At 45.6% G+C, this 22,096-nt stretch overlaps 1 non-coding gene across 1 annotated transcript; it reads left to right on the top strand.

Moving 5' to 3' along the window:
- The first annotated feature begins 13,042 nt into the window (after positions 1 to 13,042).
- Positions 13,043 to 13,115, top strand: TRNAS-UGA (transfer RNA serine (anticodon UGA)). The gene has a single exon. It is a non-coding gene; the product is annotated as a tRNA-Ser (tRNA).
- The last annotated feature ends 8,981 nt before the right edge of the window (positions 13,116 to 22,096 follow it).

The raw sequence follows: 22,096 nt of genomic DNA, 5'->3' as shown, positions 1-22,096 counted from the left end.
CCTGACTGTGTGGGGTGATAGTGCAGCGCATGCAAGTGCTTCAATGTCATCCGCATGTAAGCAATATTGCAAACACTTGTCTCTTTCTGCACCCCACCACACTTTTCTGCTGGCAAAATATCAGGTTTTTCTTCTTTTTCTTCGTATGCTTCATCATAAGCGTATTATCCTTTAGCAGTGCAAGAAACAGTCATTCTGGGTCAATTTTTCGCTTACCGGCGCTCTGGTCCACTCTATAGTTGCACTGGAGTGCCGGGTGTTCTGCTTTTTTTGGCGGCATTGTTATTAGTGTCAACCTCTCCCGCTTTAATCCTGTGTAAAAAAACACTTAGGTGAGAATAAAGAGAGATTCCAGAAATTTGTTCACTTGAGAAACAAAAGCTCCCCCCCACCCAAAAAAAAAGAAGAAAGGTCTCATTAAGGCCTATTCTGGGGCTAGTGGGTTACTCACAGCAAAAAATCAACGCTACATAGCAATCACTAGACATAAGCAAAGTGCACAACTTGTTGACATGTTTTTTTTGTTCTTTCATAGTTTTTAGCAATGTAACGCTGCTTTCTGACAATATCATAAAACAACGAAAATGCAAGAATCCACAGATTTTTACGTCTGCAATAAAACTTGAAACTGCTAGCTCAACGTCAGATATCTCGCCATTGAAACTTTGCCAGTGGCATAGAAGTTCGCCCCTGCTACAAGTAACGAGTGTACTGCTGCTCTTGTGCTTCTAGCGCAAGCTAATCGCGTGTAGAAGGCTACACGCGATTACTAGCACTGCGATAAAATGCAAGCCCTTGTAAAAATCCGCGCATGAAATTTTAACGAAAGGACACCTGGCTACGCAAGCAAAAAATATCGCCAGCAATAATGCAATTTGAGGAAACCGGAACGGAACTACGCCTGCAGTTAAAAGCAGTTCATACGCCAAAACTTCAATGCACCTGTCCGCGTTGGTACTACACGTTCAGATGTTTAATGACCGAGATTTGTTATCTGCTGGCTCATAATAATGCAGTGGCAGAAATTACGCATTGAGTAATATGGTAAGCAAAAATCAACCTACCGAGTCAACACTGGTTTGCCGCTTTACAGCACACACTCCAGGGCCCGACGATCCAGCGCAGATGGAGGCTCACCGCTGCTTATTGTCGCCCTGTGGTCTCACTCCAACGAGTTGTCGATGTTGCTCTGGCTTCTTACAATTTCCGGTAGCGTCGGCGGAATTCAACATCACTGAGATCACCGAGAGCGTTCATCGACGCGGCCAGATGCTTTCACAACGCGAACACAGTCGCATAACGTCGCTGGTACAAAGAAATGACGATAATTGCCACCGAAAAGAATGGCATCGCCCTCAGGCTCACGCCATCTTTTTGCTCCTCCCCGGCCAGTGCAGCCTTTGCTCCTCCTCTGCCATGAAAGCTACTCACAGAGGCGACGACTTCTTTCTTAGTCTATTCGCTCTCTCCTTTTGCCTTTCGCTTTTCTTTCTCCCTCACAGCTTCTCCCTCATCACTCCTTGCAGCTTTCACTATGTAACGCTCTGTCAACGTTTTCGCGCGTTTTTCGGGCGCCGAATTGGCGGGGCCGCATATAAACGTTGCGTTTGCTCATTGGCCGCATACAGCCGTGAGCAGCGGGTCGGCCGCGTATAGTCACGCTTGATATCGCTTGAAAAAACAGTTATATGCGGTGGTGTGGGATGAACCGAAATCGTATCGCTTATACGGAGGACGCTATGCAGGACTTGACTAAGTGTATAGAAACCGGTACATTTAAGGCTTTTTATTTTATCCGTGAAAGAAAGGGTACCACGGTCAGTCGTGGGGCCTATCGTGAAGCAAAATTTATTTGGCGAAATGTTAAATTTTGAGAAGTAATGTTAAGCGCCTTTCAATACATTTTAAGATAAATTTGCTACATAAAGGAAGGACAGCATAATGCGATAATTAGAAATGGGGGAGCGGTCCCCCTTTCTAAAATCTGGAGTATTTTTTTGCTCTGTTTAGTTTACTTGGAGATACTCCAGTCTCAAAGACCAAATTTGTAACATTAGCTAAGGGGCGGGCGATAAGATGAGCTACTAATTTGAAGTTCATTGAACTGATTTTGTCCCGACCTGCTCCTGTAACCTTTAGACAATGTATGACATTGCTTATTTTATCTGGATCGGTTGGAAATATGTATAAAGATTGTAAGCAACGCTGAAATGACGTTTGAGTATCATTGCTATGATGGAAAGTACGGTTACCTAAAACTCAGAAGTGTTACCTGGAGTACTAGGTAATACTACGTGTGGGCGTTGATTCATGTGATGCCTTCTGTAGCCTCTTGCGTGACATATTTCTAATTTGGTGTCCATTGCTTGGAAGTTATAACCTCACGCTGATTGTCCTATATTCTGTCTTGGTTAAAAATTGACCATTTTTCTTTGTGCCTGTTGTGCGTTAGAGCAAATGTCGAGGCATTGGTATAACTGTAGAACTTATTAAACATTGAGCCATGTCGAATATTCTGAATTAAACACAGCGAGAAGAACTATTTATTAAAAGTCAAGCTAGACGTACACGTTTCGCACAGTAAGTGTGGCTACCTTGCGATTCGATTTCTTTTCTGCATTTGCCAAACAAGCCTTGAGATAATTTGCGAAGCATTGCAAGTTCAGTGAACATTGCTATTTATATAGTACCGCTTCCTGAAAACCACAAACAAACATGTTCCTAAACGTCAAACTTTTCAGTTTTGACTGGGCCAGTCACCGTATTCTTTCAATAATACAATAAGAGTATATGTATATTGTCATAGTTGGCGGAATATCGGAGGAAGAGAGCTGGACAAGCAGTGTCTTAAAGAAGAGTCGTCTTCCTCCTCCCTTAACAACGTGCTAGCCTTCTTTGCCTCGGAAACGAGTCATTATGAAAAACTGCAATAAAGTTTCAATTTAGCCGATGAACTAAGCATGTGTGGCTAGCTTCCTTCAGCGGAAATCAGCGTTACTTTGCTCTGCAGCAAGGGACGAACTTGGCTGTTCAGGTTGGCGTATGTGACAACTTATCTGACACGGCGTTTAGATTTTACGTTTTAGCATTTACCTTTTAGCTTTCTCGCTTTAAAGCATGTACTCTAGACAGAAAGACCTGTACAGAGTAGCGAGCTCGCAATTAAACTTCATATGTGAAATTCAAATGCCTGTTTGACGGTCAAAACTCTCCTCATCAATGAATTTTTAGTACTATTGCCATGTAGGACCATTGGTCACGGCACGTGCCAGCTCGATGTAACGGCGTCATTCATTCCCAGGTGGCCGGCTACGCCCTTGCCCACTTTTTCGTCGACAGGGCGGCACAGTCACGTGCTATGCTTGACGTCACGGACACGTGGAACGCCGTGCGCGACGCCACGCGGCGAAACTTCCCCACCCTGTCGTGGATGGACCAGTCCACCGCCGCGGGTGCCATCAACCACGTGGATAACCTCGTTTCCATAATAGCGCTTGCGGCGCATCTGAACAGCAGCCAGGCGCTGGACGCCTTCTACGACTACCTGGAGGCGAACCAGTCGCAGCCCTTCTTCCAGTGGTTCATCAAGTCGTGGAAGCGGCGGTCGGACAAGCACAAGCGTCTCCTACGCGAGGGCCCGAACGTGCAGGTGCATCGCGAAGACACGCCGTTGAGCTCGGTGGAAGTGAACGCCTTCTACTTGCGTCTCTACCACATCATGGCCATCCTGCCCGCCATCATGGCGCCGCCGTTCGTTGCCCCAGGCTTGGCGCCGGCGGTGAACTACGGCTCCATCGGGAAGATCTTGGGTCACGAGCTGTCTCATGCCTTCGACCCGCGTTTCACCACTCAGACAAGGACGGGCGACTTTACGACATGGTGGTCGCAGGCGTCGTACGCGAACTTCAAGGAGAGGCTGGAGTGCGTTCGGGCTCAGCTGGCCAACTACACCGACAGCGAGAGCCACGGCTTCAACGCGCTGTCGGAGATGTTCGCGGACTGCCGGCACCTAGAAGGCCCGTCTTGCGTACGATTCACTGCCGAGTCAGCCTGGTATGCTCGGCTACTCGCAGGAGCAGCTCTTTTTCGTCGCAGGGTGCTTCGAGTTCTGTGCAAAGACTCCGTACTCGTGGAAGGCGTCGGGAAATTACCCAGCGTTCGCCCTGCGTTGCAATTTGCCGGTTTCGAAACACAAGAATTTCGCGAAAGCCTTTAACTGTCCCACCGGAACAGCACTGAACCCGCCGAATCGGTGTTCGTTTCATTAAGATTACAGTAAAATATCTTTTGACAGCGTAAGGCTTGTTGGCGTCAGGTGTTTTCAGCTCGCGATCGCAATTTCTCGCAGAGGGGTTCCTAGAATAGAAATTCAGCTCTTTGACGATTTTTATAGAATTTAAAATACGACTTGTTTACTTATGCTGGCTCCCCTAATTTCCGACACATTATTACATGTGCGTTTCACTGCAGTTTCACTAGTCCATTTCCATTCGGGCCTTTTCACATTTTGAAGAACTTTCTCCGTCTCTACATGGCCTCTTCGTTTTAATTTTAGTTTCCTGCATTATCGCCTGCCCGTTATGCGTACCGCCCGTTATGCGTACCGCCCGTTATGCGTAAGAGGGATGTTCACGGTATGGGAATCTTTCCTTCCGGTCCCGTAACTGCCTCGCCGTTTTTAATTTGTTTTTTCTTTCTACAATTGTATTCAACTGTACTCTAGTATTTTGCCCAACAAGTTGAGCTCAGTCTAAAAGTATTAAATGCACGAAGCAAATATTATTACTTGACAGACGTCGCAGACTTCCTTGAACGTGTCAGTGGACCAAGTCTTCACAAAAAGGCGAACGCCTGTGATATTTATATTGCATAGGTAATGCATTAATTTCTTACTCTGGAGGTATCCAACGTGCCCCGCCGACCTCTTTGGGTCGGTTTTAAGACCCTTCTTTTTTTTTGGGGGGGGGGAGAATTTAAGTATACCTTGAAACAGGCACGTACCCAGGGGGGGGGGCGGGAAGCCCCCCCCACCTTCCCCGCCCACGACACCACTCCTCAGACGCATTCCTAAAGCGCCGCCAAATGAATGCTCATACTTCACAGCTGTTTGGCGGTCAACATTTTGCTGCCTTTTTCACTCCTTTTGGATGGCGGTAGTTACCGGAATCTCCAGGGGTGTGAAGGCCAGTTTTCTCATAGACTCGGTGCCCACGCGATTAACTCGAGATGCGTTCAGTTGTCACCACATATTCGACGGTCACGCGCATTGCTGTTGCTTCGTTAGTTGGACCTTCTTTGTTTACACTGATCCAAGGACAAAGAAAGAGATTCGGTTCGTAGCCAGCTCTTCTGCATGCGCGAGAAACGAATTGCGGCCGGACAAAACGCCAGTTGCGTTCAACTTGCCCTTTTGCTTCAGTATTTCGTCGAGTGACGGCTGGCCGCGACGGTGGCAGATTCTCGAAACCATATACCCGCGATGTGGGTTAGATAAGGTGAAAAATAAAGTAATGCGAAACAGCGTCCATCATCAAACCCTGCACTAACTCTTAATCCCATAAGCGTTATGACTGTCACCCGTTACCTCATCTGGTTTTTCTCTAAATGTGCAGCACTTTTCGTGCAACTTGGCAACTGGAAACAAGAGTCACAAGAAATTGAGAAATAAGCGATCTTTTGAGGGAGAAAGCCAAGGCAAGGGCCAAACTGGAAGGAAAAGCGATAATTAACAAATTTAACCGTTGCTTCTGAAAATATTTATGGATCAACATCTTTCTATTTGAGAACCAAGTAGAGAAAACGCCGCCGGAAGTGGAGAACAATTCCGTGACGCTTCTAAAGTTGCCAGTCGAGGCGCCTGACGTAGCCACTTCTCTGCTGTGCTTGTGTATAGGTGTTTTTCTAACCTTCCGCGGTGGGCGCAGTACGTCTATAACCGCAGCGTCCTGCGCTCTACACGGTAATACGGGACTGGCGGCCACGCAAAGTTACGCAACTTCCCAAATAACAATACGAGTCTGTTGTGGCACTTAACTTGGTAGAGCAGTAAACGAGGGATCCAAAAGAACAGTGATTGTTCCGCAGATGTATATTCCTCTATAATTTTTCCCGAGCTAATTAAAAAAAACGCTGCTATATTCGAATACAACTCAAGTCTCATAACTCTCATAACACGCCCTCATAACCGCCACCCACTGTTACTACGCGAGGTTGCAAATAATTCGTACTTCAAACTTTTCCTGCTACCAAAATCAGGCGGTAACTACAAAAATAAAATTATTAGCGCGTAAATTTATACCTTTTCCCTCCCGTATTATAGTGGAATGGCGAATGCCTAATTCATTATTGAACTGAAATAAAATGCTTGCTTCGCGTCAACTATGCGGTGTGTTGTCAAGTTGCACTTCAGTTTGCAGTGAAGTTTCATGAGTAAAACGGGTTCAGCAGTGAAATGAACTGTACCGCAGACTTTTGAAGATTAAATTAATTATGGAGTTTTACGTGCCGAAACCATGAGGCACGCCGTAGTGGGGGACCCCGGACCACCTGGGGCAATTGAAAATGTGGCCGCCATGGCCGGGATTCAATCCCGCGACCCCGTGCTTTGCAGCCCAATATCACAGCCACTAAGCAACCATGGCAGGTAGACTTTTGAAGAGTAAAATGCTCAGACACCGCGCACTTTGCCCATGTCTGTTGAACACCTCATTGCTTTCGTCGATGAAAAGACTCAAGAACAACAGACGTTCCGGAGGTATCAAGTACGACACCATTTTGAAAAGACCGCATGACGACGATTTTGTTTGGCTTCTGTGTTTGGCTGGCGGAGTAACACAACCCCGCGTGGACCGTGTGCCTTAGTTGTGAACTGCTGTTTCTTTTAAGTTGTATGCTACCACAGAAATCTTTATTTAACACTTTCGCTTTTTTAATTGTTCTTGGCAATGTTCTTCCTACGCTTCTCTCCTGTGCGAGTGCATTTGATGTGGATCCTTGTGTGCCTAGTAAAGGAGAGGTGTAACTCAGAGGCGTACCTGTGAGATACACCTTATTTTATTTCTCGTTTGCGGGTTTACGCGTGTTTATGGCGAATGGCCGGGGTTATTAACATTTGTACTAGTAAATTTACCCCCCCCCCTCATTTGCATAGAAAAGTTACATTGGGTTGCCCCCCCCCCCCCCCCCCCCCCCCCCCCCCGAAAAAAAATCCTGGGTACGTGCCTGCCTTGAAAGTATGCGTTTGAGCAAGGCTGCACGCTGAGAAGTTGAATCGTGCATTTATTGATGCGAGGACGCAGCTTTATTTTAATGCACCTTTTTTATCTTCTCGTGGTGCCCGCTTTCGTACGTCGCTGGAAACGTTTTAAAAGGGTGCTGTGGGCTTTCACTGGCTACCATGCTCCGCGTGAGAGCAATATAGAGAGGTGCCCACACTCTGCCGCTAACGCCCGCGAAAACGCTGCTCGTTCGCGGCCAGATTATGTTCGACTCGGTTACAGCTCGGTCGGCGCCATCGTCGAGGGCGCTGCGAAGTGCGGTCCCAGTCTCGCCCGGGCGTAGGTGAACATACCATGGATGCTCGCGCGCGCGAAGTCTCGACACCTGGATGTATTTTCTTACACCGTGGCGCCGCGGCATATATTGCCGCCGATTTCTCTGGGCACGTGCAGTCATTCTCTAGACATTTCTTCGTTTTAGAAGCTCACAGTTGCAGTTAACAGAACTGCAGTATATTTCTGCAGTTCGAGGGTTACGCATGCGTAATCTTCGTTCACGAATTCTTCTTGCCTTACAATTTTTCGGAGTTTTTGAAACATTCCAGACCATATATCAAAAGCCGGGTTTTAAGAGTTACTGGAATTCATATTTATGTTTCACGTGCAACACATTTAAATCACTTTGGTTCAGCGGTTGTCTCATAAAAGAATTCGAGCGCGGGCTTGTATTTGATGAGGGTGCTCAGAGTTGGCCACGAGCTAGAGAATCCTCTTAATGTACTTCTTGATGAGGATCATTCATTTCCTAATGAGAGTGGCTTTCTTCGGTCTTTCTTTGTGGTCGGATGTTTATGTGGCCTGAATCGCACGTATACCCTTCTTCTGCTATTGTGACTACAAGAGTGGTTCTCGAACTATTACAGTATGTGACCTCGTTTATTATTTTACAAACCCAGTATGACCCTTGCCCCCTGCCCCTCTCTTTCATAAGCAGTCTGGAAATGTTTTGTTGAACGACGCAGATACAATCTATATCTTATTTATTAGACAGTAAATAGACCTTTCTATATTTTTAAAAAAGATTGACTTAATGATGTAGTTGACGGATAATCATGCAGTTCAGCCCTTGAGAACCGGTCTTCAAATAATTTCCTCGGCTACCTCGAAGGCAACATAATTCTTCCGCCTCGCACCGATAACCGAAGGAGTGCGGAGAGAGAAGTGGATCGCTTTAATGTTTGACGTGAAAGGTTGGAAAGGTGTGTGTACTGACGTCATTGTCTGCAGCGGTTGTTGGGGGCACCGTGACCCCTCAAGAAAGGCTCGTAAGCCATTTGGGAGTAAGGACCCTGCAGTTTGTGAAACATTGGTCTAGAACATGGAGTAGTTCGCTGAGCACTGGCACCGCGGTGGCACCGACAGTGGAACCTGCCACCGGCGAACGCTTGGTGCACTGGAGCACGTGACCGTGCGTGTCACCCGCTCGCTCCACGCTTTGGAGAGCGGAAGGTGGTTTCTGCTCTCGTTTCTTCACACACCGACGCGACTATTCAGTAATAATAAACTGCGCCTTCTTCGCTCGAGTGAGCGATCGTGCGTTTTGTTGCCCTATAGCGCCGTAGCCCCCTCTGCCCGTGGGAACGGTTCGACCCTCTACTGTTGGAAATGCCCGGCAGTTGCCACGCTAATCGATCTATTCTAGGCACCATACCTTTAAAGCGAAAGCTTTACTCGCCCCGAACTTGCGATTTCGCCGTGGCGGTGCTCCGAGGAGGCACATGACGTCAAAACGCGCACCTTGCCGCGGATATTTCTCTCTCTCTCTCTCTTGCTCCCTATTCACTACTGCGCATGCGCCACTAGTAGCACCAAGCCACAGGTGTTCCGCTGCTGCGCAGCGCCGCACCTTGCCGCTTTCCGCCGTTTGGTGTGACCTCCCATCGCGTTCCTCGTCGTTGCGACCGCCTCTGCTCGCTTCGCCAGCTGCGTCGCATGCCTGAGGATTGAAAAGGAGTGCCTGAGGGCTGAAAAGGACAGCTCGCGTGCGCCGCAACCACAGTTGAGGAGGCAGTATGGACCGTGACAATTCTGATATGCAGGAGGAGGTCTGGAATCGACATCGGAACGAGATGAAGAGGAAACGAATCGCCCAGGAAACAGACGAACAGCGCGCCGAACGACTGACTAAGCGCCGCAACATAGCTAGACAACCGGACTAACCTGGACTTGCAACCAAGATTAACCAAGGCTACCCATGCTATGCCTTAGCTTTCACTACGTATATCCTGGCATAGCCGAGCTAAGCCACTGCCAATTTTGCCTAGCTATACTCTACCTCAATAGTTTCTTGCAGCACTTCGAGAGCTGCTAGATCTGCACGGCATCTGCTTGCCGTCTTGTCCGTACATGTTCCACGGCTGGACAATTGATGTTACAAATGTACCAGCGAAATAAAACATAAGCTGCTTTTGCCCCATGAACACGATATACGCTCCTTCCCTTTACCTTTGCGCCTTTTCTCCCGTTTCGTGCAGCCTTCTTAGCCAACAGCATATGCCCAGCATTGTCTGCTCATCGTAGTTTTGGCGTTATCGCTCCACCGCCAGATAAACAGAGTTTCACACAATGATTGCTAGAGAGAACTCTGGCGTTAGTGTCTATGGAAGTTGTGAGTGGAGCGGTTCAGCCAGCCATTGCAATGAGCCAGCATGCGAATAATGGGCAGTACATGGATCTGCCTAAACTTCGTCTGTCTGGCTTCGCACGACTTCGTGACATTGTAAATGCGTCACCTTTACCGAAGCACTGCATAATAAAGAACAGAACAATAATGAAATTGTTCGACTACAGGATTCAAATACAGGACTTCTACAAAAAAAAGCTCAATACTGAGACCATTACGCATCGGACGCATGTATCGAGAAGCAGCATTAAGCGCCCTCATGAATTTCTCGATGGCAAGCCAGTGCCTTGAGACGCTTGGGGCGTTTTGATTTGGCCACCCCGATAATCTGAACCGTTGCAGTTGGTAGCGATTGCGCATGTTTGAAATCTGCTGCACTTAGGAAAGTATAGATCGCTTTGAAATTAACGACAATGAGTGTAAAGCGTAATAAACGAAGCCACGCGAACGTCTGACTCCACAAGCACGAAGGTCAGACAAGTGCTTGTAGTACGAATGATTCCCATGGTGGCCGCAGGATTGCAGCGCTAGAGTTCGCTGTGGTAATTACTGTATCAAACTCTATGGTCCCAACATTCTATAATACTGCGGGGCAGTGAATAATAACGCAGTCAGAGTTGTGGCGTCGGCGCGGCCGCCACGGACGCCGACGCCAAGACAAAGGTAGGAAGGCATGCAGGGACGGCGGTTGTAGGAACGAGACAGAGACGCAGCTGACTAGCGAGGTGAAGTGATTTATTGGTGAGACGACCAGTTTTACAGACGCGGCCGATCATGTAACTAACTACTGTGAAGTTGATTCCGAAACCGAAACGTAATAAATCCACTACATCACAAAAGTAGGACTGACAATGTACGGCTTTGTCAACTCGCCAGTGCTAATGCCGTGGCGCCGTCTGTAAACTGCAAACAGAGAAACTTTTACAGTTCAGCGCCGCTTCTCTAAGAGTAACCTCAAAAGAAACAGCTTTTCTCAATAATAACGACATGACATACCTAATGCTTTGTCTTTAGCCTGAGATGAGACTAAGTTATGGCGCATTTTACCGTTCATTTTTTGCTGTCGAGACGCAGAGCCAGCAATAAGAAGTCTGAATTCGGATTGAAGCAGGTGGTCTGGGCTTTGTGGGCACTGCCATGTTGCTACCTTGTCATGGTTAGGGTGGCTATTAAGGCTATCGATAATAACCGCCAATCTAATTAGTGGTATACGACGCAAACGTTGAAAGGGCTTAAAGGATGACGTGTCGCTGTTACATATCATGTATGAAGACAAAATGAAGCTCCGCCAATAATCAAACAGTTACGCAGGGAACGAAATTTTGTTGCTTAAGAATGTTGCCTGCGTACAGCCCATACCATTCGGCAATGCTGCAAGTTACTTATGAGGTAGAGTATAGTTTTTCGTACAGATTGTCCATGTCGTGCCCTATAATTTCACAAAATAGAAAGAAGATTACTTGTTTAGTTCAGCGAGCACACTGTGGAAGTGATCTATAAACGTCGTATTGCAAATGAAAATTAAAAAGAAGATAAAAACACGGTTCTTAGTTCTCAGCATTGTTTATAACCAACGATCTCTACTTTAGTGGGTTGAAACATAGTACTGATCAGTGTTTCTAAGCCAAGCACGTGAACGCTACAGCAGACATTACCATTATGTGTACCATAGAGCATGGCATGCGAAATGCAAAGACATGTGGTCGTTTCCCACCTACGGCAAGTTGTTTTTTCATCCACTTTCATTGGCATTAATTTATCATTTCTTTCACTCAATTAGTGAATACAAGTAATGTCCTTTGTGTCCTAGTTTGTTGGCTTCTCATGAAACAACCTAAGAGTTGGAAGATAGCTCTAGGACAAGCTGACGTATTACCTTCCTTAATGATTGCGGATGTCTCAACATATAGCACTTTGAAATTGAATATGATTTATTACTTTCAAATTTCCTATCCTTTCATAAAGCACATTTTCCTCTTTAATAAACAAGAAGAAAGGGGTTAACCGAGGGGCCCGATTTTTATTAGTCATATCATCAGAAGCCAACAGACACTGACACCAAGGAAAACATAGGGAAAATTACTTGTGCTTTATAAATGAAATGAAGAAAAGATAAATTATAGGAAAATAAAGTCGATGAAAAAACAACTTGCCGCAGGTGGAGAACGATCCCACAACCTTCGCATTTCGCGTGCAATGCTCTACCGATTGAGTTACCGCGGCGCCGTTTCACCATCAACTTTCGTGGGTATTTATGTTTCCTAGCAGAACTCTGGGAGTGTTAGCCAGCGCCACCACTCACAGACCTTCGCGGTGGACGTGGAATGTCCTTTCTGCCTCAGGCCTCATGACGACGTGATATTTTTGGGTGAAGGCAACTGGTCAATAAACCCACACGTGCTACCTGAAGGCATCAATGTTGCCGGATTCGAGACCCTCGTTATGTAATAAACGAGAAGAAAGGGGGTTAACCGAGGGGCCCGATTTTTACTAGTCATATCATGAGAAGCAAACAAACACTGACACCAAGGACAGCATAGGGGAAATTACTTGTCCTTAATAAATGAAATGAAGAAACGATGAAGTAATGGAAATTAAAGCGGATGAAACAACAACTTGCCGCAGGTGGGGAACCATCACACAATCTTCGCATTTCGCTAAGGTTGTGTCTTTGGTGTCAGTGTTTATTGGCTTCTCATGATATGACTAATAAAAATCAGGCCCCTCGGTTAACGCCCTTCTTTTCGTTTATTACATAACGAGGGTCTCGAATCCGGGAACATTAATGCCGTAGAAGGATCGACATTTGGGCGAGTTGGTACTGGTTGAACATCTTGAAGGGGCAGCGCAAGAAGACGATGATAGAAGGCAGGAACACTCAGCGCTGTCCTGTGTGTTCCTGCCTTCTGTCATCGTCTTTTTGCACTGCCCCTTCAAGATGTTCAACATTAATGCCTTCAGGTAGCATGTGTGGGTTTATTGACCAGTTGCCTTCACCCAAAAAGATCACGTTCTCGTGACGCTTGTGGCAGAAAGGACGTTCCAGGTCAGCCTCCAAAGTCTGTGAGTGATGGCGCTAGTTAACACTCCCAGGGTTCTGCTAGAAAACATAAATATCCAAGAAAGTGCATGGGGAAACAATGCCGCGGTAGCTCAATTGGTAGAGCATCGCACGTGAAATGCGAAGGTTGTGGGACCGTTCCCCACCTGCGGCAAGTTGCGTTTCATCCACCTTAATTTCCATTAATGTATCGTTTCTGCAATTCATTTGTTAAGCACAAGTAATTTCCCCTATGCCGTCATTGGTGTGTGTTTGTTGGGTTCTCATGATATGACTTTCCTCTCTAAGGAAATACAGTCTTTAGAATCAATGTGCCTACTTTTGTTTCTTGTGCCGTTTCGACTTTACCTTAATATATAGTTGTCCTCTCAAGTTTTACCTCCACCCTTGCGTTTAACCACCGGTTTCTGGGTCTATCCATCTTAGTGGGTACGCGCCATGGCTTTGGCAGGAAGTAAGCAAGTATTCGAGCAGAAGAAGAAGTGCTAATGCGGACGGTGGCCTGGCGCTGCAGCTGCCGCATCCCACAATTAAATTTTTACCCGTACAGGTCCAGTGTTGCAACGTCCCCTATCTGTCCTACCTGCTGGGAACCTGAAGATATTCACAACTGTCTATTAGAAGGCTGATGATTTAGCCATCACAAAAAAAGTTGAATTTACATTCTGAAGATTGCGCATTTCTTTAAATAGCTAAAATACCCGGTCCTTCGGGGCTTCTTCATTGAACTTCAGCCACAGGAACACAGGAACGCCTGCGTGGAAATTGCGACTATCTTTTTGACGCAATGAGGCTAAGGTATTAATTGTTGAAATCAGCAATTGGATGGCACATTAAATCGCTGATTGTGTGTTGGAAATGATCCTTATGCTAAAAAATATTGCATAATTTGTTGTTTATACATGATTATAGCTATTTTTATTTCTGTATCCGCCCAGGAAATCCATTTCCTAATTAACATAAACGTTCTATCTCACCCACACTTACTTTTCTGCTTGTTTTTCTCTCTCCCCCTTCCCTTTAACCTTTAACCGCCGGCTTCTTGGCGAACACCCCGTAGTAGGTAAGTGTCACACGTGAAAGATCAAGCAAGCAAGCTACGCTCAACTGCCAGTGACGACTGCTACAGCGCTCTTTCCATTAGTATCAGCAGAATGTCCGCCGGTTCAAACATTGCGATTGCGCTGCACGTCGGCATTACGTGCTGCGGCAGTAGGATCCTGGTGAATGAACTAGCCTTGCTGGCTTACCCGTGGTGGGATCACACGAAAAATTGCTACGACTACGCCGAGGTGCTGACGGCTAGCCTGGACCGAAGCGTAGACCCGTGCGATAACCTGTACAAGCACATGTGCGCACACTGGGTCCGGTGGTGCGCAGGCTATTATAACAACCTTCTCCTCGTCCAGCACAGAGTGATAAGCTTCATGCTGCGCCGACTCCAGCGTTTTGCGCCAGAACATCAATCGCTGGCTGTGAGGCTGGCCGTGGCCGGATGTCAGGCCTGTGTTCTCGGCTTTGATGGAGGGCCGTGAAGATGTGTAGGTGAGACAATCTCCGGAAAGAAAGAAAGGAAGGAAAATGAGGCCTTCGCTGAATACGTAAACCACGATAGGTCCAACGTTAAATACAGCGAAGGTGTTTTAAGCGATTTACGGCATCGTTAGCAAGTCTTAGGTGTCCTGCTTTCTGCTACCCGAATTCTACACAAAGGCGTCTGTATAACTGGCGGAATTCTTTCGCTATACTCGACTTAGTTTTTAGAATGTTCGCTATATGGGAGCTATATGTATATTGCTCTCCGATGTTTTCGACGTATGTTTCCGAACGTGTTTATGAACGCTGAGCATTCCGCTCCCTGGGTCACAAATCTGCATGAGGACTGCGATGCGGGCTGCGTTACTGGCAGTTCTGTGGGAACCATTTTATAAAGACCGCGCCACCGCCCATGTGCTGCCACAGCACGCACGCACACTCATACACACACACACACACGCACACACAAACACACACAAACACACACACACACACACACACACACACACACACACACACACACACACACACACACACACACACACACACACACACACACACACACACACACACACACACACACACACACACACACACACACACACACACACACACACACACACACACACACACACAAAAAAAAAAGTTCTGTAACATAGACATGCAGAGTGCCATTTTCTGTTCTATTTTTAATTTACCGTTACATAGCGCTCTTTCTTTTCTTTATTGTGATAAAGACTTCCCCTTAAAGTGTAATTCTTGATGTGTATATGTGTGTTAAATGTGTGCTGTGATTCTTGTTTCTGTGCAAGTCGTGAACCTACCAGTCCAGATGCCCCCCCCCATAGACAGGTGCCCTGTAAAAGAGAGAGAAAAAAAAGCAATCTCGAGTAATTATAGTGAGTAAAAGGAGGTGCGAAAGCAAGTTATCTCTTTGCCTGCGATGCTGTCGACATCTGTCGGCTTTAAAGTTTTTTGGACTATAGAAGCAGCGACCCAGCAGAATGTTTCCGCCTGCAGTACGCAGGCCATCGTAACCATATATTTGGGATGGAGTGGTATACGCGATAAATAATGGTTTCATGTTTTATTGACGACGGTGGCAAGGTGCTCGAATACTCAGCGTTTCCGCATATGCCGCGATTTGTAAAATCATGTCCAACCAATTTACCATGTCCATGCTTTTTCAAGAATTCGAGCGCGTCGCATAGATGCGTTATGGTCTAGCTATCGTGTGGCCTAGTGCTTCGTCCGTGTATACCAAAACAATTAATATACGGCACATGTGGGAAATTTATTTCGATTTCTCAAGGCGTATGAAATACTATATATATATCAACCATCTTGATTCGCCTAGTGGTGTACAACTCGAGGAACGCCTGTGACTGCATAACTTATGTGTTGCTTGCACAGATTGAGAGAAAGGAGCTGCCTCAAGGTCTGGTTACAACCTATCCTTGGTGAATATTTCGTGGAAGAGGTGGCGCTTCGTTTCTCACAAAGAATGCGCACGAAAACTGCTACAGCGCCTCTTTAATAATTCGTAATCATGGAAGTAGCTGCGTCGTCACTCTCGCATGGCTTTGGGAAGGCGCCAAAATGCATTCTCTCCCGTAAATTATCAATAAACAGGGCGCGTCTCGCATGATGGAGAATTGTTTCTCAGACAGAGACGTGCGCATAGCGTGCATCTGATTCTGGCGGAGTTCTGGGACGGTATAGCACTTCCTCGCTTTCAAGTTAGTGTAAGGTTTCCCCATATGTGGACGCAAGTTTGGCGCGTGCAATGCAAATGCACTCGCACAGCGATGCTTACGTTTGAGCCATTAGCGCGCGAGACAGGGTAGGGGAGGGAGGGATCAAAATGACAGATTGCCGTACTTTTAGTGGGGCTTACGTTACGAACGTGATTGCTTACTGAAGCTATAATGAGGAAGGCTTATCGATGGCTACTGAGCAATATGTACAGACCCTTCCGTGAGTTCTTGTGCTCTTGTGGATTTCAGTACTGGAGCTGGCTTCAGTGGAGGTAGACACGGAGCACATAGCAAGGCGAGTTCTTCAAAAAGCGTTTCTTTTTAACCATCAAACACAGCATGAAAGTTTTTTTTAGCCACACTTCACTATAGTTAACTCCTCGGCCAGAAGCTGATAGTTCTTGCCGAAATTTGCATCTGTAATGTTGATACGCAAATTTTCCACTGCATTCAATTTGTCATTGCCGATAACAATAATTCAATACCTTAACTATTCACTGCTCATAGTTCGGCTTTCAATATGATGCGTTCAAAATTAAAAAAATATATATACTATCGGCGCCCCAAGTATACTTAGAACGTTGGAATTTTTGAACTATTTTTCTCCCAGCCCGCACTTCATTCGTTTGATGTTTCATCTCGCAGACTTAGTTTAGAAAAATTGCAATCAGCGAACGCTTTAGAGCCTTCAGTAAGCAAAGAGAACAGTCCAAATTAGAACAAATTTAGCAACGTTTCTACGGAACCCACGCAGTATCAAACACTGAAATTTCTCTAGCGAGTTTATCCCTGGACACATCCTATTCCTAACAGTTTACGTTTTCAACACGGTAGATGGTTTTGAAATAGTGTGATACTGAATTGTATATGCATCTCGAAAATGCAATGAACCTAATTCTGTAATTATTCGCATCATGATGATCATCATCGTCGTCATCAAATTTATCTGCACTGCGCGACAGAGGTCTCTGGCAGCGACCCCCAATTACCCGCCGCGGTTGCTTAGCGGCTATGGTGTTGCGCTGCTAAGCATGAGGTCGCGGGATTGAATCCCGGCCGCGTCGGCCGCATTTCGATGGGGGCGAAATGCGAGAACGCCCGTGACCCGTGCATTGAGGCACGTTAATTATCCCCTTATGGTGAAAATTATTACGGATCAAGTTTCCTACTGCGGCATGTTTCATATTCAAATCTGTGCTTTGGCTCGTAAAACCTAAGAATTCAGCAGTTTACGATTAACCCCGTTATGCACCACCCAGTTTTCCAGCCGATCTTGCGCCTGCAGGTTTCCTAATTTCACACCGCCTAATTCTCTGCCGTCTTTGACGGTGCATTTCTTCTCTCGGCACCAATTTTGTAACTCTACTTGACCACGGTTAGCCTTATGGAACATTTATGGCCCGCCAGCTCCCTTTTTGAACTCTTGATGTCTGCAACATTATCGGCTACTCTCGCTTGCGTTTTGATGCAGAAATATCATAGGCCCATTACGCGAAAATCCATCCTAGTTGGCGTGGCCGAAATATGGTGCCAAAAATGGTCGGCAGTGCAAAGAGTAAAACACGCAAAAAGAAAAAAAGATTCTCGTACTGAGGTCGAATCTCTCGGGGAGGTTCCCGTAAACGGAATAAATCAGTGGCATTGAAAAGAAAATCTGGCACACTTAGTTCTGGGCTGAGATTGAACCTTGTTCTCCGGGGTTCTTGCAAGTAAAGAAAGGGGCGCTTGGTTTGGCACATTTGTTTGTGCGACAAGTTGTGTCACGCTTTATGTGCCTTCGCGATCAGAATGACGGGTTCCTTCGCACAGTTATGCAAGTGCTTTTATGTCGTCACCTTCCAGGATTTGTTGTATGCTCGTGTGAAGCAATGAATGGTGCCATTAAAGGTTACCTGCGAGAAGTCGTGCTTGCGTACAGAATGTTGAATGCGCGGTTTTCAGTGCAGTATCTCGCCAATGTTACTGTGAAAAAAACTATATAAGGACCTAATTGACACTATACTCCCTGTACCGATTTACCGTATGTCAAACCGTGGAGGCCCAGGAGATGTCCTCAAAATGGTTAAAAGAATGCCAGCACACGCTTCGGCAAAAACTTTTTTCTTTAAACTACGCACTAACACATTAACAGTTAAAACATGGATGCATAACAGGGGTATTTTTGTCGCGTGGTCCATTAACTGCTTCTTATGCAAGAAACCTGAAAGGATAGCATGCGTTTCTAGATTGATGGGATCCCATCCTTTTCTGGGATGTGCTACGAAGGAATTTAAAGAAAAATTTACCTTTAGATCCACGTGGAATAAGATTCTTACCGGTAGATCCGGAGGCTTTTCCGTATGACGCCGCGGTGGCTCCCCGGCTCTGCCTGACTATACGTGTGCCTATAGTGCGTGCATTGACAACCGTGAAGCGACTGACGCTGTGCGAACACGGCCAACTCTTTTCAGTTACGGTCCCGTCATGTGCGCAGTTTACTTAGACCGCATCGTGAGCGTGATGATGTCCGTTCCGTCCAATGAGAATATTTCACCATTTCCGCCCTGCTACGTTGTCGAACATTTCAAGCGTGCAGAGCTTCGCGCATGTCGGAAACATGGATCTAAAACATTTCACCAAAGCGACATTAATGCCCACACGTAAGCAGTCTTAAGTGTCTCTGCCAATTTTTCTTTAAATCCACACCACTGTATTCATGTCTCTTAAGCTTACGCCTAATAATTTTCATTATAACGCTACTTGCTCAGCTTTTAAGTTCTTTCTCTAGTTCCTTTGTTAACTTCCTAGTTTCGGCCAAGTATGTTAGTACTGGCAGAATGCAATGACTGCAGACGTTTCAAAAGAAGTGAGCTGTCGGACATTATTGGGTTCTAGAAGAGTAGATATTTGGGCTGATTGGTACATCATTACGATGTTAGACTGCAGCGTGAAACGCACGATGTGGTAAGAAGCCTTGTTGTCCATGTCTTCTTCCCGTCCCGTGTGTTTCGTGCTACTTTAACTTTTGAATTGTTGGCTAATGCCTTCTTGCACGTTATTGAACCCATCGTTTATCCTCAGGGCAGCTTTGTTTTCATACTGAGCGTGAACTGTAAGTAATCCGTCTAGATAAACGTACTCTCACACGGATTACATACATTGAATGCCAATCATGAAATATAGCTGTCTCGCCAGGCTATTCAACATTAACTTTGTCTTCTACAGATAAATCTTCAACCTTAGCCTTACATTTGGTCACCTAAGGTCCTCAATCAGTTTTTGCAAGTAATCTCCAGCGTTGCTGAACAAACAAAAGTTATGCACAGAGCGCAGGTGGTGTACATGTTCGCCGTTGATTGTCGCTCTGTCCTTCGCAGTCTAGTAGCTTAAATAGTTCTTTAGGGATGCGTGAATATCATTAAAGAGATTACGTGTTTTCGCCTGACCCTTCTCTTTATCGTTATTTTTGCGGTGTTCTTGTAGAGAAGTGAAGCAGTTTTGGAATCTTTATACATATTTGCGAATACACTGTGTTACGTATACTTCATGCGTGACTTGACTGCGCAATGCCTCAATGAATGCAGGCAACTCTACTGAAAGAAATGCCCATTTTCGCCATCTGCGACAGTCATGCGAAGAGGTTGGCTGTGCTCTGGAGATTTCTCAATTACCTTACGGATGTGATTCATTGTACAATGCGCATTCCTAAACACAATCTTCGCGCTGACTAAAGTCATGTGTCACTCTGATTTTAATAGCAATATTGTTGGTGACTATGTTGTACAACAATAAAAGGAAAGTAATGGTTCACTTCGTTAACGTCTCCCTTCTAATAAATTAGTATGGTGGGGGCATTCTTCCAACTCTGGTGTACTTGAATGCTTAAGATATTGCGAATAAAGGGTCGCAAGGTTTTAAAATATAAAAATCACCACTAACTCACTCCTGAGAAGGTGGTTGGTCAGCGAAACTGCAGATGTGTTGCGCCTAATGCACTGCAACTTGTCAAACACCAATCCCATGATGTGCGGCCATTACCCACAATGCTCTTCGAAGTGGTAAATGACACAAACACACGTTTGAGTGCAGTTTACAAAGACTTTATTTTATTTATTACATTGAAATAACTGCTACAAGTGCTTAGTGGTCGCTATGATGCACACCTGTGTTTTCCCAGGAAGTAGGTTAACGGCTGCTTTTTTCCCCATTTTGAGATGTCTGCGTTAAAGTTTTCTACAACGACCACGGGCAAGATATTGGCGGCAACGTACGTTGATAAACGAGGAAGTGCGCTCATTTCGTCATCAATCATGTGGTTTGACGGCTGTCCTAATTTTTGCGTCTCGCAGTGAAACGAAAGATGTAATGCGTGTTCGCTTCATGCCTCTGCCTCTTGGCCCTGCACAGCGGCCGGGATCGGCCCATCTGAGCTAAACACGTTGTGGGGCTAGTTGGTGCATAGCTTTCAAAAGATGAAAGCGCCAACAGCGAAGGCACACTAGGAAGGAACGAAGACAGGACAAGGTGCTTCCAGAGAGGACTAGCGCCTTGTCCCGTCTTTGTTCCTTCCTAGTGTGCCCACTGTTGGCGCTTCATCTTTTGAAAGGCCCATCTGAGTTTTCTGTCGACGGGGCGAACACGCAATATTTCCGGGATCCTAGCCTTAGACAGATTTGCTGTAATATATCTCCAACCTGAATGGTAATTCTTTAAAAGAACCAGAAAAAAGTAAATTTACCTGTATTTGTAGGCGCTTAGTGAAAGAGGAAGCTTCATAAGCTGAAAACACAAGAAAACGCGGAAACAGAATACAGGTGGCGATGCTGTCTTGAAGTTCCCGCATCATTGCGCCATGACGTCATGTACTTGTGCGACTTCTGCTAGGGCCCATTTACATTATATGGGTAAATATGAGACTACATTTTATCTTTAAAGGTGCGAAGATTGAACTTAGTAAGTCAGAAAATTTCGTTGGAATACAGTGGCTCAATGCACTCACAAAGAACTACTTTGAAATTTGTGACGTCACACTTATGTATGCGCAATGTAATTCTGGCGAGAAATTGAAGTTTCACTTACATTTTTTTCTTCTAATAACCAAACTAGCACCGCGAAATTAGTGAGAAGACTAGATTTTTCAAAGAAAACCTTACCGGTCTAACTTAATGTACTGATTCAAGGTGCTGCATTTCTAACTTTGAACACCTAGAATTTTAAGGTGCTGCGAAATAAATGTTTTCGCCCGTTTTCCCACTTGTAATCTCCTCAGCTGAAAAGTAGTGGCTGTGGGAGTCTGTTTATGGTAGGCAGCAAAATGCCATTTTCGCTGTGACAATCCTTCGAGATGCCACCCTCTTTTTAGCATATCTACAGAACGCCAATATATGTTTTACTGTAGTCTCCAGAATGTTTATCGATAGGTTGGGGACTTATGTACCTGCACTTATTGTCACTTTTCTCTGTAGGTTACTTGCCGTTTATATGGAATGAAAATAGCTATGGTAGTGGCGTTCCGAACGTCTACTGTTTGCAGGTAATTGCGTACCTTTTACCCTGAAAAGAACATATTTAGGAAAAGAACGTAATTTCTTTCGTAGACAGTTTAAGATTTTTAGGGTAAATGTGTTCATTTTTACAAAAACAATCACAGCAGTTGTGGATCTCAACGCACCTGTGTGAGGTGCGTTGAGATCCACACCTGCATCCCACCTCATACAGGTGTGGACAAGAGTCGGGTTTATTTGCACTCTTTTGTTTTTTTGACATCTCTCACTGACCAGATATTTAATTTTCATATTCGGGACAGCCGATCCATCAGTGGCCTATCTTCGCGGGATCAGCTAATTTCCATAAAAAGGAACAA

This window comes from Dermacentor variabilis, chromosome 11, assembly GCF_050947875.1.
Source record: "Dermacentor variabilis isolate Ectoservices chromosome 11, ASM5094787v1, whole genome shotgun sequence".
NCBI lineage: Eukaryota > Metazoa > Arthropoda > Arachnida > Ixodida > Ixodidae > Dermacentor > Dermacentor variabilis.
This window is presented reverse-complemented; position numbering and strand designations above follow the sequence as displayed.